This window comes from Rhinichthys klamathensis, unplaced genomic scaffold, assembly GCF_029890125.1.
Source record: "Rhinichthys klamathensis goyatoka isolate OS25496 unplaced genomic scaffold, OSU_Roscu_1.1 h1tg000243l_1, whole genome shotgun sequence".
NCBI classification, from domain to species: Eukaryota; Metazoa; Chordata; class Actinopteri; order Cypriniformes; family Leuciscidae; genus Rhinichthys; species Rhinichthys klamathensis.
Window position 1 is genome coordinate 1,478,487 of NW_026606765.1, and position 19,220 is coordinate 1,497,706.

Consider the following 19,220-nt stretch of genomic DNA (forward strand, 5'->3'; position numbering starts at 1 on the left):
ATTTCTGCATATACTAGGCCTAATAGATTTTAACAAAGAGCAACACATTTAATATATATATATATTTGGGATATAATTGGGGTACTGATAGTATTTTCTTGGTTGATATCAATTTTACCAAACAAAAATTGGCCGTTTCCAATACTGAAACAGCCTTGATATTTGTCACTTGCTTTCTTATTTGAACTTTTGTCATTAAAATAGATGTTTTGATCATGTTTTAAACGAGCAAAGTCCAAAAAAGCATTCAATAAGGTATACTTGCTAGTTTATTGCTGCATCATCAAATAATTTCTATTGATCATGGATTGGCTCCATTTAACATTCAATAGGCCAACATAAATACATAAATACAACAGAACGAATATGCATATGAAATAAACAGTGCTTTTCAGGTACGTCTAACAGTAGTTTTTCAGGTACAAAAAGAATGTAATCACATGTAAAATATATTCTTCATTGTATAAATTAATCCTCATTAAAGTTATTTAGTCAAGCGATGTTTTAGTCTTTTGTTGTTTGATTAACATTAAAACAGACAGCAGTGCAGCAGGGCTATTAGGCTACTGTCACTTTAAGAGCTGCACGGATCTAATACCATACACACGTGTGTTTTATTTCTAAACTGTTTACGTTCATTTAAGACACAACTGACAATGTTTACAAGGACACTCGCCAACACAGGCATACATACGCTTTGGGTGTGTGAGCACACAACACTTCAGTGAGTAGAATTTTGTTCTTTTTCGCGTCTTCTTGCGCTTGAATAAGTCTATTTAAATTGGCTTAAAACACATGCAAAAGATTCAGCACTGGTGACAGTTCCATCAATTGTCCCGAGCGTCATTCACTTTGGCAGTCCGTATTGTCGAGCCCTGCTGTATTTTGTACAGATTTAATTTTGTTTTAGCAAGAATTTAATCATTTTACCCAGTTATAAATTTTGGATTCAACAGACATTATGCAGTTAATTAATAAAACATTTGCTATAACTATGCTGAAGTTTTTAAATTGATAAAAAAATCGGCCAATAAATATTGGCGGCCGATACATCGGTGCATAATATCTAATGTGATATATATATATATATATATATATATATATATATAGACAATTATTCAGAAGTGTGATACTGTCTGTCCTCTTCACATACTATCCCTCACAAAAATTTTGTTGCATTTTTTAGATGATTAAATCTTTATAAAGCCATTGTCCTCATGGGGACCATCGACTACTCAACAATGTAGGCGATTTTACTGTCTTTGTGGGAACACAGTGAAGGCAAAACCTGACTGACAAACACACGTTGTGTTATATGCATTTCAGCTTGAAACTGGAGAGAAAGAACTCGTGTGTATGTGTGTGTGTGTGTGTGTGTGTGTGTGTGTGTGTTTGATCAAGTGAAAGGGAGAATTCATTATGGAGGAATCTTCTCCTGCAAATAAAGCTGTAATTGAGAAGTCTGATAAAATATTAATGCGCAGCATTATTAACCTCAGTAAGTCTCTGTAAGATCAAAACGAGCAGGAAAAGGACAACCAGCGAGCAGAGAGCGTCATATCCTGCACGAAATGCATTAAGTGTTAATTACTTCTCTGCTCAAACTCCTGAATGTCTGAAGAATTGGGAAAACTTTACTTTTAACTTGTAAGATCAAACGTTATTTTAAAAAAGGCCGGAGATTTCACGAAGTTAGATGTATGTATTGTAGAAGCCAGTTGTAGGTTATAGTTGTACAAGCTATAATTTGACATCTTCTGTGCAAATGCAATCATGCAAAATGAATATATGCAATAATTGTATTGTCATGGTTGGCAGAGCATTGTTATTCGGTTGCTAAGGTTTTATGAGGGATTTTTGTGGTTGCTATTAGTAGTAGTATTTTTGTTGTGTTGTGTTGGCAGCTGATGTCAACATGTTAATAACAGAATAAAGTAAATGCATGAAATACACATAATAAATAAATATGTATCAAACAACCTGAATACTGGCTTTCTGGGACTAACCCTCCACATGGGATGCAAGGTGACAGTAACAGGCTCAGGTGATTTCTTGAGACGTTTACGTGCTGCATTTGTTTCATTAGCATTCAAAAGCCGTAATGAAGTCTCGCTCGAAGGCCGGGTGCGTCCAGGCAGAAGCTCATTATACAGTACATACTATACGGACGTATGTGACAACATCAGTCGCCAGTGCATTCTAATGTGGATTATTCATTGAAAATTTAGAAGGAATAGCATGAAGTCATCAGCATAATTCATTTTTTCAGATGACTGTATATGGGACAATCTTCTTTGAGGAGTTACAAATCCTTTTCCCAACAAACCTTGTTCTTCAAATGAAAGCAGTTTATACCCAGAGGTTGTTAACTCTATACATTTGCACTGTATGTTCAGTGTTTTAGTGGTGGTTTGGTTCAGATATATTATATATGATCGGTTATGATGTTTTTTTTTTTTTTTTTTGTCTAATTGTTGCATATTTGTTTGTGTGTTTTCTTTAGATAGGGTTTTACTTTTTTTTGGCCAGATTTTCTTTTCAAAACACCTAATCAAATTATGCACAACCAAACAGAATGGAAAACACATGTATATGTATATATACAGTATATATATTCCTCACATATATCAATTGGTTTCTATTTAAGATTTGATCAGATGTTTTTGGCCAAACATTGCTTGTTCTATGTTTTGTTTGTGGACAGGTTCTAATGTATGATTGATTTTACAGATTGTTGCAGATTTTGTTTTTCTTCATAATTATATACAGTATATATAAAAATAATGTGAACCTCACAACAAGACATAAGTTATTATATAATATATATATATATATACACTCACCGGCCACTTTATTAGGTACCCCATGCTAGTAACGGGTTGGACCCCCTTTTGCCTTCAGAACTGCCTCAATTCTTCGTGGCATAGATTCAACAAGGTGCTGGAAGCATTCCTCAGGGAGTTTGGTCCATATTGACATGATGGCATCACACAGTTGCCGCAGATTTGTCGGCTGCACATCCATGATGCGAATCTCCCGTTCCACCACATCCCAAAGATGCTCTATTGGGTTGAGATCTGGTGACTGTGGAGGCCATTTTAGTACAGTGAACTCATTGTCATGTTCAAGAAACCAATTTGAAATGATTAGAGCTTTGTGACATGGTGGAAGTAGCCATCAGAGGATGGGTACATGGTGGCCATAAAGGGATGGACAATGGTCAGAAACAATGCTCAGGTAGGCCGTGGCATTTAAACGATGCCCAATTGGCACTAAGGGGCCTAAAGTGTGCCAGGAAAACATCCCCCACACCATTACACCACCACCACCAGCCTGCACAGTGGTAACAAGGCATGATGGTTCCATGTTCTCATTCTGTTTACGCCAAATTCTGACTCTAACATCTGAATGTCTCAACAGAAATCGAGACTCATCAGACCAGGCAACATTTTTCCAGTCTTCAACTGTTCAATTTTGGTGAGCTCTTGCAAATTGTAGCCTCTTTTTCCTATTTGTAGTGGAAATGAGTGGTACCCGGTGGAGTCTTCTGCTGTTGTAGCCCATCCGCCTCAAGGTTGTGCGTGTTGTGGCTTCACAAATGCTTTGCTGCATACCTCGGTTGTAACGAGTGGTTATTTCAGTCACTGTTGCCCTTCTATCAGCTCGAACCAGTCTGGCCATTCTCCTCTGACCTCTGGCATCAACAAGGCATTTCCGCCCACAGAACTGCCGCTCACTGGATGTTTTTTCTTTTTCGGACCATTCTCTGTAAACCCTAGAGATGGTTGTGCGTGAAAATCCCAGTAGATTAGCAGTTTCTGAAATACTCAGACCAGCCCTTCTGGCACCAACAATCATGCCACGTTCAAAGTCACTCAAATCAACTTTCTTCCCCATACTGATGCTCGGTTTGAACTGCAGGAGATTGTCTTGACCATGTCTACATGCCTAAATGCACTGAGTTGCCGCCATGTGATTGGCTGCTTAGAAATTAAGTGTTAACGAGCAGTTGGACAGGTGTACCTAATAAAGTGGCCGGTGAGTGTATATACTGTATATATATATATATATATATATATATATATATACTGTATATACACATATACATTATATAATAACTTATGTTGTGTTGTTAGTACTACTTATTTTCTAGTTGTAGATCTGTCATGTGTAAGCATACTGTTATGATTCTGCAAAAGTAAGTGGTATGATATTGTTTTTATAATGTTTTTTTTACGTTATTGTGACAGATTCTTCTTGGGTTTTATATAATTGTATGGGGTATTTTGTGATCTTTTGTTGCTGCTTTGTAGATTTTTCTTTCCTATAAAAACGCCCTAGCAGTCAAAAGAGGGGCGTGTCATTAAGGGCGGACAGATGGGGGTGGTGGGCAGTAATCAGATGAATATGAGACTGAGTGAGTGTGTTATTGTGGGCAGTCAGGAGCCAAACCCTGCAGGGACCGAGTTTAATCACCCTCAGAGATGGAGAGTGTCTTAATGTGTGCGCTGTGTTTGTGGGGTGGACAGTCTTGATATATATTTGCATCAGAGTACAATTAGTGCATACAGGGATAGTGTGTGTGTGTGTGTGTGTGTGGTTGGCATTGCAAATGGATGGCAGAAGGACAAGACTGCTCCACCTTCTCAAGGACAAACGGAGATTAACGACCATCGGTCCCTGCACCCTCACCCCCTATGGTCTCAAAAACACACGCACACGCACACACACACACACACACACACACACACACACACACACACACACACACACACACACACACACACACACACACACACACACACACAGTAATACTTTTTTCAGGATTATTGAATAAATATAAAATGTTCAAAAGAACAGCATTTGTTTGAAATAGCAATCTGTTGTAACATCATAAATGCAGAATAAAAGTAATATAAATATATAATATTATATGCATAAATAATATTAATTTATTTTAAAAATGGTACTGACCCCAAACTCTATCTTTGTTGTTTCTTTTTTCTGATGTATTTTTTTAATCCTTAAAATATACAAATAAAAAGAACATGCAAGAACATGTTTTCCCCACTGTTTTGACAGTTTTGAATTACTGTTTCAATATCAAAGGTGGGGTGTGTGATTTTCTTTTTTGACCATTTTTTTCAAAATCACTTGAAATCCTATTCCTAACCCACTTACAGCCACTGAGTTAGAAGCACTGAAATGAAAATTAAGCAATTTAATCATCTGTGGAACGGGCAGGACTCGAAAAACTCCAGCCAATCATTTCCAAGACCACCTAGAATCATTGGACAGAAAATGTGTCAATCAAACGGTCGTACCATACCCCCCCTCGCGCACGTGTCCCCTTCGTGCGCATACTCAAAGCTCGTGACCCAGTCACAGTATAAGTGCAAGTCGCCCCGGTACAGAGAGAGAGAGACACATTTGCACATGTATATAAAATGTGTATTGGAAATATGTTTTCTTACTTTGAAATTTGAAGTTTTAAACTAAATATATTTACAAATTGCAAAACATATTTCTTTTAATCATGCTGTTCGCAATATATAATATTTCCAACATATTTTGGCCAGAACAATGAAATGGCTGTATAGGACATACCATCCACTTACCATAAATTCATATAAGTTGTAAAAAAAAGTGTCCCATTTTCACATTTCCCATTTTGCACTTCACAGTGAGTTGTCATGGCACAGTCATGCATGTGGAGAGAATTTTAAATGAGCTGACTCCTTTGTGAGGTAGACTTACTGCATATGCATGTGTGTGTGTGTGTGTGTGTGTGTGTGTGTTTGGGTTTCACAATTTCATGTATGAAATGCACTAATCATCACAGCCTATTTGGCATTGTCCTCACTTACCTTCCGAACTTTATTAACAGAGGGAGAAACGACTCCTGGACCGTGACACGCCACTGAATTCATTTCACTTAAACAAAGATTCAAGCTCATCATCATTCTGAAATGAGCCCTGAGAGAAACTCCGGATGGGCTTCTGGAATTATAAAGAGCGACCGGAATAATCTTGACCTGGGTAGCATTTCAGAGCTTTTAGTAAGATGAATAATGATTCAAAGCATGTGCCATGAAACACACGTCACTAAGGACGCGAGACCAGATTGTGACGTCGGCAGAAGACATTCATTATTGTTCCTTAAAATACCTTTCTTTTTTCCCTCTCCGGCTTTTATTGACGTTGACTTAGTTCTTGGTCCTTGTACTTTCAGCTTCACAGCATCTGCAGCCAGACTCGTCGCAGCGCTGTGTTCCCGGCCCGCTTTGAGACATTATTCACAGCCGAAACATCATGGCCACATGCTGCTGCTCTGACTAATCAGGGAATTCTTGATTTGGCTCTGACAACACCAAAAGCTGGCTTTACACAAAAGGTTTTTAAGAACAGATTTGAGAAAAAAATATCTGAGCATTGTGCAAAGTTTGGTGACTGCATTTCTACTGAGTTCTTTTAAATGTAACTTTCTGGTAACCAAGATTAAGATTAGCATGTCTCGTATATCCTACTAAAGGTCTCAGAAAGGTATTTTTTTCTGGTGGAGAAAGTGGGCATCCATGTTAATATTGGCCATAACCCCTTGTACTATGAAACTTTTTCAGAGAAATATTGTGAGAAATGTGATTTCAAAGCAGCCATAGTTAGTGTACATACCTAAATTAAGTAATAGTCGATTTTAAGAAACCAAATGTTGATAGATTGCTAATGCTTACATGAATATGCAATGTATGTCATTTACATGTTTGTACATATTGTTATATGCTGTCAGCGTTAACGCATACGATTAATTTCAAAATCCTTAACACATTCTAATTATTTAACACAATTAACGCAAATAAATTACAAAAGTATGCGTGAAGATGCGTCATTAACATAATTTACGTCATGCATTGACTATAAATGATCTCAGAAGTCGGGAGTTTATCACACTTAGCATCTACAAGCACTTGTAACCCTGGAGGAAATTTCCTTTCTATCCAATAATCGAATTCATGCACACAACCACTCCAAAACAGCGTTAAAGGGATAGTTCGGCCAAAAATGATATTTAACCCATGAGTAATTACTAACGAAGGCCTTCTGAGGGTAATCCGTGCGGTTTTGTCGTAAAAATATACATATTTAAAACTTTATAAATGAAAATATCTAACTTCCGGCAACGATCGACGCGCGTTCATGGGTGATGGAAGTCGGCGTACGAGGTATGACGTAGCGTAGGAACCGTCGTGACGTAGAACGAACGCGCCAGCGCAGCCAGAGAGCAGAGCAAAACAAATCACCCGTGAACACGCGCCGATCGTTGCCGGAAGTCAGATATTTTCATTTATGAAGTTTTAAATATGTATATTTTTACGACAAAACGGCACGGATTACTATCAGAAGGCCTTCGTTTATCCCCCTGGAGCCGGATGGACTACTTTTGTGAAGGATGTATGCACATTTTGGCACTTGAAGGAGGTGGACCCCATTGCTTCACATTATATCCACTGAAGGGTCTAAGACATTTTCTAAAATAACTAAAAATGTGTTCGTCTGAAACAAGACTGACATATGCATCTCGAACGGCTTGAGGGTGAGTAATGCATGGGTTAAATATCATTTTTGGCCGAACTATCCCTTTAATGTAAAAAAGGCCAGGCTGATTACATCGGAGATATCAGAGTCTGTTATATTGATGCAAAAACAACACACTGTGTATGTATGTGATCACTGATCGCACGCTGCATTTATGTGTGGACACATTTTAATACATTCAAGTTGTTTCCACACACACTCAGGATAAAGTTTAGTTGTCGTAGGTTTATGCAGTCAAGTCAAGGCGGAGATATTTGATATGGGCGATTTTTAGGAGTTTTTTGGCGTCTCTATGTGCTCCTGTTCGGTATCGCAGCTTCATTCGTCTAAAATGAAAACAAGCTCTTTGTTGCTGCTCTGTACACATACTACACACTGAATTCTGTAAAGTTTTTTTGGTAACACTTCCTTTTACAGTAGAGTACTTACAGTGTACTTACCTAGAAAGCACTGGCTAATATAAGGTAAGTACATGGGTTAGGGGTAGGTTCAGGGTTAGTACCTAGTTATTACCCAGTAATTATAATTACTATAATAAGTACATTGTAAGTACATGGGTCACAGGACTGTAAAAGGAAGCGTTACCGTTTTCTTTTTTACGGGAGTGCTTTGGTGTGCATAAATGTATTATAGTATAGAATTATATGGACTCATATCATTTGGTTATTTAGTGTCCTTTTAGAGTCTCCAAGGGCCCTTTGGGAAAATACAGTTTTGTGAGAATCGCCCTTCAATCTGATTGTTTTCTTTGCTGGATAGAGCAAATGATGACAAAATTAATGTGTTAAACAAGATAAATGGCGTGTGCTTCATTTCACGATAAGTGAGCAATCGTGATTCATCGCAAAACGAAAGTGTGATTTATCCGATTCAAAAATGTATCGATTGACAGCACTAATTTATATATTTTGCTATTTTGAATGCAATTCATGAAACATCTTCAAAAAAACGTTCTTTCTTCGTATTTAATTTAGTACATCATTACATCAGAATGATTTTTTACAATTTACTTTCATTCCATTTGAATGTTGCAGAGGAAATCCAGACTCATCAGACCAGGCAACGTTTTTCCAGTCTTCTATTGTCAAATCTTGGTGAGTCAGTGTGATTTGTAGCCTCAGTTTGCTGTCCTCAGCTGACAGGAGTGTCACCGGTGTGCTTTCTGCTGCTGTAGCCCGTGTGCTTCAAGCTTCCAAGTGTTGTGCGTTCAGAGATGCTCTTCTGCAGATCTCGGTTGTGACATGTGGTTATTTGAGTTGTCAGGCCATTCTCCTCTGACCTCTGAAATCAACAATGCATTTTCACCCTCAAAACTGTACCTCACTGGATATTTTCTCTTTTTCGGACCATTCTCTGTAAACCCTAGAGATGGTTGTTTGTGAAAATCCCAGTAGATCAGCAGTTTCTGAAATACTCAAACCAGCCTGTCTGGCACCAACAAACATGCCAGATTCAAAGTCACTTAAATTACTTTCTTCCCCATTCTGATTCTCAGTTTGAACTTCTGCAGATCATCTTGACCATGTGTCTACATGCCTAAATGCATTGAGTTGCTGCCTTGTGATTGGCTGATCAGATATTTGCATTAACAAGCAGTTGAACATGTGTATCTAATAAAGTGGGCGGTGAGTGTATTTAATTACATCATAGTAGATGTTTTACTAATGACTGATTCTGTTTCGCAGGCTCTTAAAACCATCAACTGGACTTTTTCACCACATGACTTCCTGAGAGTTTTGCCACAGCGAAGAAACTGCCATTGAGATGAATAGGAATATTATTCCACAGGTATTATAGAATTTCTTAGGCCCTGATCCGATACTTGCATACTATCTTATTGTCATTAAATAACCAATAGAAGCTAATAGAGTAGACTTAACAAATTAGTATTAGTAGATTTTAAAAGTAGTTCCATTAAATGCAATCAAAATAATACATCAAAGGCCACATGTGAGTCTTATGACATTCTCTCCACTCCAGTTTCTGCCGTCTTCTCAGATGATCTGTGTGTGTGAGAGTGCATATGGAAAATTTAGCGTGCATGTATGTGTGCACAGGTCCACTCAGACTTGAGTGAGACCGCAGGTGACAGACTGTCTCATCGCATCATCACTGTGGATGTTACGACCACAGTGGGCCAACCATAAAAAACCTAAAGCGTCGACTCAAGGCCCATGAGCCTTCAAATGGCCACACTATGAAACGCGAGAAGCCCTTTTCCCACCTCGTTTGAAACGCATCACTCACCCTCTTGTTTTCTCTCGGCAAAAGCATGTAAAGGTTCCTGTAAAGACATCCATGTCTCTTCCTCTTCAGTTGTTTTGCTTCAGGTGTTTTTATCCAACGAAGGAGAAACAGAAAACATTCAAATGAGGGCTGTCAATCATTTGCCAATTTTAATTAAATAAATTACATGAAATGGCATTTAATTAATCAAATTAATTACATATTTCAACGAGAAAAGCACTACAATGAGGATTAAAACGACAGCGAAGTTAATGGCAATATTCAGAATAGCATACTACTCTTACTATTACTGCAGTATATAATGTTTACAGTGCATATTTTCTTTATAGAATACCTACTACATTTGCTAAATATGCAGTAAATAACAGCACACTGCAATGTGCTCAGCTTGTCCATCAATTTCCATTGGGATGAAGTAATATCAGTTGCAATTTTAACATATTTTGACTCATTCTTTGATTGCTGTGCCAAAAGTAATTTTTACATAAAATTTTGATTAAAAATAAAAAAATGTAAAAAATTAAAAAATTACCCCCCACCCCCCCCACCAAGATGATAACGGAACTCTACAAAATGTCCCCTCAAAGATGGAAATATACTGAATCCTTGACTTTGAGGACATTTTTTTGGTCATCATGAGGAAAACGGCTTCTAAATCATAGTAAGTGATGTTTTTGGAAAATATACAAATGCAGAAAGTTTTCTGGGATGGCTAGGTTTAGGGGTAGGTGATAGAACATACATTTTGTACAGTATCCATAAAACCTGAAAACCCAGTGTGAGTGTGTGTGTGTGTGTGTGTGTGTGTCTGTCTGTGTTAGAAGGGTCAGTGTGATTGGATTCATGGTATTTCTCACCGCAAGGTCAGAAGAAACAAACAAAAAAACGGCCATGTGTGTGTCTGCAAGAACACAAATGCATTGTGAGGGAGTGTCCTTATTCTCTACGGATAATTATTCTTTCTTCTCCAGATGTGTGCGTCATATGATTCAAAGCTTTATTAAACAAAATGATCTATTGTTTTCTGAGCCGAGCGATGTATAAACCTCTTCACACAGACACATTAACATGCTTTGCATAGGAAATCACCTTCATGTGCCTGTCTCTCTCTTTCTCTCTGTCACTTTCTCTCTCTCTCAAGTGAGCCTTTGTGGTTCGCATTTTTAATCGCGCACTGGATGAGATTTAGATGTGACGTTTTTATGGAATACACAAGAACAAAGGAAGGATTATGACATTAGATGCAGTTACACAAAGGTAATGCTGCATTATATATGCTGGTATATCTAAAGTGTGTTTTAAAGAGATCCAATGAAACGCTGTAGGGGTCTGTCAAGTTAAACATTTAAAAGAAATGATGTTTGGGGAACATTAAAGAGAGCAAGTTGGAGATTAGTAAAAGGTTTAAAGATGACTGAGAAACAATACGAGAGCAGAAGACAAACCTGAGATGTTATGAGACTGAGATGGAGATCTGAAGATCATGTCATTAGAAAATGACCACTAAAAAAATATCTCATGAATAATAATCTCATTCATCCACATCAAGTTAGACATCAAATATAATTTAAACAGTATGTTTTTGGTCATATTTTGGAGCTTGACCCAAAATATCACAGTACCAATAATAAAAAAATAAAAAAACATTTAATCTCCTTTTGTGTTTAACTGAAGAAAGAAACGTAATATTTTTAGTGAAATATCCCTTTAAAGAATGCGTTCGAATGCCAAAAGATGTTTGGATCATTGTTAGAGAGGTAAGCTCAGATGACACAATGACAATTTGGCCATTACTGAGATTCTCATCTCAAATGACCTCTATCCGTTAATTGTTTTAATGCTTCATCAACCAACCACATTAAGGTTGTGATTTATCCATACATAAGTTAGCCATATGTCTATGGGGCGTGTGTGTCTCCATTATAGTGTGTGGTTTCACCATTCAGTCTGCCATCCATTGTAATGACACTTATGAAGGTCACAGGAAGGGCTTCTGAATGTGTGTGTGTGTATGTGTGTGTGTGTGTGCGTGTGTGAGCGAGAGATAAATATTAACAGCTCCACCGTTCTTTCTGCACTGTCCAATAAAAACCCTTGAGACAGAGTAACATCTGTCATGGAGAGAGAGAGTGGCGACATGAGAATGACAAAAGCCTTCTATGTCCACTCACACACACACACACACACACACACACACACACACACACACACACACACACCTGATATCTGCATCAACATTTGACCGAACCGCCCTAAACATTACTAGACTTTCACTATTTGGAATGCGATTGAGTTCAATCTGGAGTGTTTGTAATGATTAATTTCTAACGCTGCCTGAGAGGTTTTGGTAATGAACTCAGGCGGTGTTTTCTCCTATATTGATCGACTATATTTAAACCCGATTCCCTCGTACAGAAACACCTGGAGGGAAAGGTTCACCCGCTGCGTCAGCTTCATCTGTGTCCCCATCCATCTCGACTACACGGTTTCATTATCCACCGATTCACACCGCTGAGCATAAACATCTCCGTGAGGAGTTTGCCAACCCGACAGCTTCGTTCTTTTAAAAGTTGAAGAGTTTTGTCAGGTGAAGGAGTTAGAGGGCGCGTGATTGGTCAAGGTTTTTGGAAAGCGAGCATGTGATTGGTCGAATTGTCACAATTGTGCAGTAGTTCAATTTAGGGATGTTTTTTAGTCACATTTTGGAATGATTTGTTCAATTCCAGCGGCTGTTTATATGTTGGTAAATTCTGTAAATTAACCTGTTAAAGGTACAATATGTAAGAATTTTTCACCACAAGAGGGCGCAGTTACCAACAATAACAAAGGCGAAGCTTGGTGACGCTATGAGGGAGAGTTGAACGATGGGAGATGTCGTTTTCACCATCCAGAGATGTTATGGAATTAATGAATCATGATCACGGATGAGGTCATTTATTTGTTTTTACGTCTGATCGCAATATTGTATGTCACCATAATGAATTAACTGCAAGGAACGCGACATGTTGTGCTATATACAGCTATTTGTCAAATGATTTGTTGGGTTAATGCTGCGCAGTTTTACGTGTTTATGGTTAATGCCGTGTTGTTTTACATGTTCAAACCAATCGTACTCAAAGTAAATTTAAACGAACATTTGCAAGTAATGGTTAAATATTGTTTAACAACACATATCCGATTGTATTTAATTGCACTGCCATAATCTCGGTCAAAACACAAGTGATAAAAAGCATTACCAAAGTACAAAGAGCAATATAAATGTGAATTTTCATCAGCATAACGATCACTTGATAGTTTTTGAGGTGAATCAACATATGCATAATGATTGATCTGTCACGTCATAGGCGTATGTATCTCGCATTGTTTATAAGTGATATTATTGAATTGTTGCAATTTGTATTAGTGATATTGTTGCATTTGTTGCAAGGAAACACAGACTTTTGTTTTATGTACATTTGCTCACCTGTTTAATAAGATATATGCAAGAGCGGTGTTGCTCCAAATTAGTCGCGGACGTGGAGCTCTCGGCATCTCGAAAACGCCACGCTGATATTGATCCTCATTTTAGTTCTCCTTTTTTGTCCCAAAGTCTGCTTGCCATGGTCCATAATGTTTGAACGAAACAACAACAGCGTGCAGCTAAACGTTACGCTCTACACAGTTGTCCACGTCTGTCGCCATGGTTACGTCATGGCTATGGCAGTACGAGCGGAAACCGAGGAAAGCGTGGATATTGCGTCATTGACAGGCGACATTTTTTTCCCGGGACGGCCACTTATTTAAAATTGGAATTTCTCTGAATTAAAAAATCTTTGGAGACTTTTGGGATATTGTGAGTACACAACTGCAGGAAATATATCACACTGTGCAAGTGATTTTTGGATATTTTATTACAAAATTCCTACATATTGTACCTTTAATTGGAAAACTGTAAGTTACCTTACCGTATAGTACAGTGAAAGCTGAAAGAATGGTTTAAAGGCACACTATGAAATTTTTCGCCACTAGAGGTCGTTTATTCAAAACAAAGGCGAAGCTTGATGAAGCCTTGATTTCGCGGAATCATGGGAGTTGTCGTCTTCACCTCTAGAGCCGGTGGAGAATACGACGGGACTTGGGCAAAAATCATATTCACTGATGACCTGTAGTGTATTCAATATTTTGGAGTGGACCGAGGCCGCTGGAGCGATTACTAATGAGAGACAAGCACGACACACGGCTCGAGAGCAGTGGAGCTTTTATTACGCCGCAGGCGCCGCTTCCGCTTCTTTACGGTCATCCGTATGTGGGGTAACGCAGCGCTGTTTTATCATATTCGATACATTTCGGTGTGTTGAAAGTTGTCATAATGATACTATGTGCGTTCGCTCAGCAGCTACTATAAGAGACACTTGTTGCACACTGCACAGTTAGATCGATAGTAGGCATGGTAAATATGGTACTCGCGGTAAATCAAGGAAACGAGATTTAAAGAAAAACACTAAATGTGTTGAGCTGTATAACAATGATTAGTTTTCTGTCGATGAATGTATCCAAACAGTTGCTCACCTGTCTAGTAAAACACATAATATAGTAAAGCGTCTTTGGTGTTTCCATGGTTTCTACAAAATAAAACCGGAAATCGAGGGTAAAGTGGATAGATGTCATTGATAAGCGACACACGGACCGTGTCCTGGTTAAAACTGCTTATTTATCTATATTTAAACATTTGGGATAATGTAAGTGCACAAATCAACAAAATATATAACATTGTTCTAGTGGTTTTTGTACATTTTGATCCAAAAATCTTACATAGTGTGCCTTTAACTCTGACTTGTATGTAATTTTACTGTAAAATACTGTTAAATTACGTTTTTTTTTTTTATAAAAACTAAATGACCATATCATTTACAGTGAAAAACAGTAAAAGTCCCTGCATATCACATACGAATATATTTTATTCTTCCAAATTTTCGAATAGTAATTTAGCCTCTATATTACTTGTATTATTATGGTGGTAGATTGTTAATAGATTTATAAGTAGATTTAATAGTAAAATGCCATTCATGTTCTACCATTTTTTGTACCCGGATACTGTACCAAGTTTTTTTTTTTTTTTTTTTTTGAGAGTAAAGGAGAAGATGCCAGCTTCACAGTTACACAAACACACACAACCTATTTGCATCTGTCTGACATTATCATCAATAGCAGTTTACTTAAATTGACACATATTCAAATGGGATTTAAACCCATGACCTTGGTGTTGCTAACAGCAGTTTGAGCATCAGAACTATTATTCATACTAATTGTAAATGGTTGTCCATCCATTCAAGTAAATTTTCATTCAGACTCGATGATACACTCCCCGAGTTTGGAAAACAAGTTTGACACTGACCAAATGAATGAAACAAACTGACTCGGTCTGCACCAGCTCTCGCAGAGACCTCAGGGAAATGAACTGATCTGAGCAAATAATATTACGACACATTAGGATTCTAATCAAACGCAGGAAGATAGAGGTCAATTGGTAAGGGTGTTCAGAAACACAAACACACACGCAGAGATGCAACAGGGACTGCGACAAAAGACTCACTCCTGTTTCAGAGCATACGCAGATGCAGTGCGGTGTGAGCGGACTCTAAATTCAATGTGAAGTTCTTGTTTTTTTTTTTAGAAACATTCAAATTTGATTTGAACGGTTCTTCAACACTGACCCTGCATGTGTGCATAATTGTTTATTTTGATAAATTCAGCTTAGGTTGTGAGGGAGTGTTTGAGCTCATGTTTGAGCGATTTGTTAAGTACTGGTGATGTCTTTGTGGATCAAATGTTTTTTTTCCAAAAACGAACAGAGAGAAAGAGAAAGAACTTAAGAGTGAAAAACAAATACAACAGACTTTAATTGGCTTTACTTCCTTTGTGTTTGGGGTCCCAGAGCCCCAGTGCTGTAGGTGTACAAATAATAGGAGTAACTTTGAAATTATCCAATTATTTTTCCTGTAGATTCTTTTTATATATTTTGGTCTAGTCCAAACCCAGTAGATGGATATTAAGTTCAAATCCCTCTATTTCATGAAGACTTTGTTTAACAAACACAATAAGGCACTGTTGATAAGAAATGCACAAATATTAGGCACTATATGAAAAAAGCCTGCATGGTTCATATACAGCAACCATATATCTTTCTTACTTAAATTGGACAGAATTACCTTATGTGTTTCATGTAAGACCAATACATGTCCTATACAAAATCAGACAGAATCAAAAGTTTTGGGTCGGTAAGATTTTCAAAACTTTTTATAGAAGTATCTTCTGCTCACCAAGGCTGCATTATTTGGGAAGAAAATCAATACAAATAGTAATGTAGTGACATATTATAACAATTTAAAATATCTGTTTTATATGTTAATTCTTTTTTAACTGTAATTTTATTCCTGTCATTAAAGCTGAATTTTCAGCATCATTACTATAGTCTTCAGTGACACATGATCCTTCAGAAATCATTCTAATATGATGCTTGGTTCTGACATTTGACATTTCTTATTATTATCAATTTTGAAAACAGTTGTGCTGCTTAATTTTTTTGCGGAAACCATGATAATAGAATCCATTTGTAGCTTTTTAAATGTCGTCACTTTGGATCAATTTAATGTGCCCTTGTTGAATAAAAATATTAAGATTTCTCAAAAAAACAGAAATCAACAACAAATTTTGAACAGTAGTGTATATTACTGTTTCATATATGAGTTTACACTACAAATGTGATCTACCTGGCTCTGAATGTGCTTTGAGGGTCCAGTGTGCTGCATCTCTGTGTGTATGTGGGTGAAAGATAACCATCAGAGTGAAAGGCTGTTGCAGGAGTCGTGAAGCCAGCCGACAGACAGCAAGACGTATCGCCACAATCATCAACACCGTCACCTATGATTCAGTAGCTCAATATAGCAGGAACTCAAGTCTACCCACACCACAGTCTGAGAAACATTCACATAATGAACATTGTATCTGTATAGAAAGCCACATGTGAAGCTGGTAAAGACTTTAAAGTTTTTTTTAGGTAACAGTGATTTATATTAAAACGTAACAGATAATGTTTTGTTGTTTTTTGTATATAATTCATGTTCAAAACATCATATTCTTTTAAACTTTTTATCTGGGGCCAGTTGCATAAACTGCTAAGACTGGTTTGACAAGTAGTTAACTTTTTTTTTCTTTAAGACTGTTCATATAAGTCAGTTACATAAAACGTAGATTAGTCTAAATTGATCATGAAAACGTCTCGGTTACGTCTTCTGACTCACGTCATAGTGTAGACTTGAGTCAGAAGTGATTCTGACGAATGGGGATTGCTTGCAAGAGCCTATTTTGAGTGAAACTAAATGAGCCAATGTACATTGGCATGCGCTAATTGCACCAGCTGCTGTGCATCGTGGCGCGAGCATATAATGAGCAGCCGATGCCTCGCATCGTTGTTTTTCCGCCGAGGAGCCGGACCTGTGACTCGGCCGTACAGCGGAAGCTCAGCAACTGCGGCAAGGGGACTCACGTCTCCGTTCCCTCCTCGGGAACGAGGGTTAGCACACGTAACCGAGACGTTGCCATTCGTCAGCTCACTATGACGTGAGTCAGAAGTGGTTCTGACGAATGGGGATATCTACCAAAACGTCATGGCTACTGGCCCTTCCAGCACTCCGCGTGAGCCTCCTGGCCTGACCGCAATGTTTGGGCAGAAAGTAGGAGCTCTAAGCAGAGAAGGTCAGTCACTGCTGTTCCCCAAGACCCACTTAGTGTGACTTATTGGATAACGCTGGGAAAGCGTGCCCTTGGAAAGGGGAACGCTGCGGAAGCCACGTCCTACCCCGAAGGGAGGCACTGTGACGGTTACACATATGAACTAGCCAAGCAGGGTAGTACGACATATGGCAGTCTCTGGGGTGGTTACAGCCTAATTCTAGGGGGTAAAGAACACCAGCAGAGACGACAGAGCAGGCTCTGTCGAGGGAAAGACACGGGCTCGTCCGCAGAGGAGCTGATAGTGGAGGAATACACATATGGGGTCGCCACAGGGACCGCTACATATGGACACCCAGCCTAACACAGGTTCCACAATGCAAACGAGTGTAGGCCTGGCGTCAGATGCTCCGCAACATCTGACTGCCGCAGGGGTGACAGAGGAACTCACAGGGTTGGCCATTTCTGGGGAACACTACTGGAGCAAATAGACGCACGTATGGGGGCGGGAGTGGCGTTGCAAGCCGACACTAAGAACGGGTCCCTCGCATTTCTGGCCACTGGGGGCGAGTATATGGGAAGATACCGGCTCTACACGGAGGCTAAGAATCTAGCAAACGTGTTAAGTGTCGCCCAGCCCGCAGCTCTACAATATCTGTCAGCGAGGCGCCTTGAGTCACCGACCTGGAGGAAGCAACACTTCTAGTTGAGTGTGCTCGCAACCCGAACGGACAATGCACGCCTTGGGTTACGTAAGCCAAGGCGATGCCATCCACTATCCAGTGGGCCATCCTCTGCTTGGAGACAGCCTTTCCTTTCTGCTGGCCTCCGTAACAGACGAAGAGCTGATCTGAGGTCCTGAAGCTTTGCGTTCTGTCCACGTAAAACCGCAAAGAGCGGACGGGACAGAGAAAAGCTAGGGCTGGGTCTGCCTCCTCCAAAGGCAGCACTTGCAGGTTCACTATCTGGTCCCTGAAGGGCATGGTAGGAACCTTGGGCACATATCCAAGCCGGGGTCTTGTGTCTTGTTAAATACTGCTCTTATTATTTAGAGTGCTGTCACTTTTAAAGTACCGGTACCAATACAAGTTCATATCGTACCGTTTTTAATAACAAGGTATTGCGATACCTTTCTCGTACCGGTATATTATGCAACACTAGTGACGTGCACCCGCTACGTGCTGAGCTGTGAAAACTGCTGTTTTGCTCTTTGTGAGATCGCGGCCAGCGCTGTCTGCGCTGTAACACCAACACCAGCTTGAAGAGGCGTTCTCCTGAAGAAGCAGACTCGTCTTTTGAAGTTAAAACACTCTCAGATAAGATTGCAGAGCAGGAACAGCATTCACCGTCTGGCTCCGAAGCGAAGACAAGGATGCGAGGCACCGCGATGCACAGCAGGTGGTGCAATTATCGCATGCCAATGTGCATTGGCTTGTTTAGTTCACTCAAAGTAGATAGGCTCTCGCAAGCGATCCCCATTCATCAGAATTACTGCTGACTCACGTCATAGTGAGCTGATGAAGGGGAACTGATTGCTAGTTGGTCATGCTAGTTCTTCTTAAAGGGTTTATGACATGAGAAATCAAATTTCCCTTGATGTTTTGACAATTAAGAGGTTTTTTGTACCAATTACAAAACATCCTCATCATTATAAACAAAGCATTCATTCT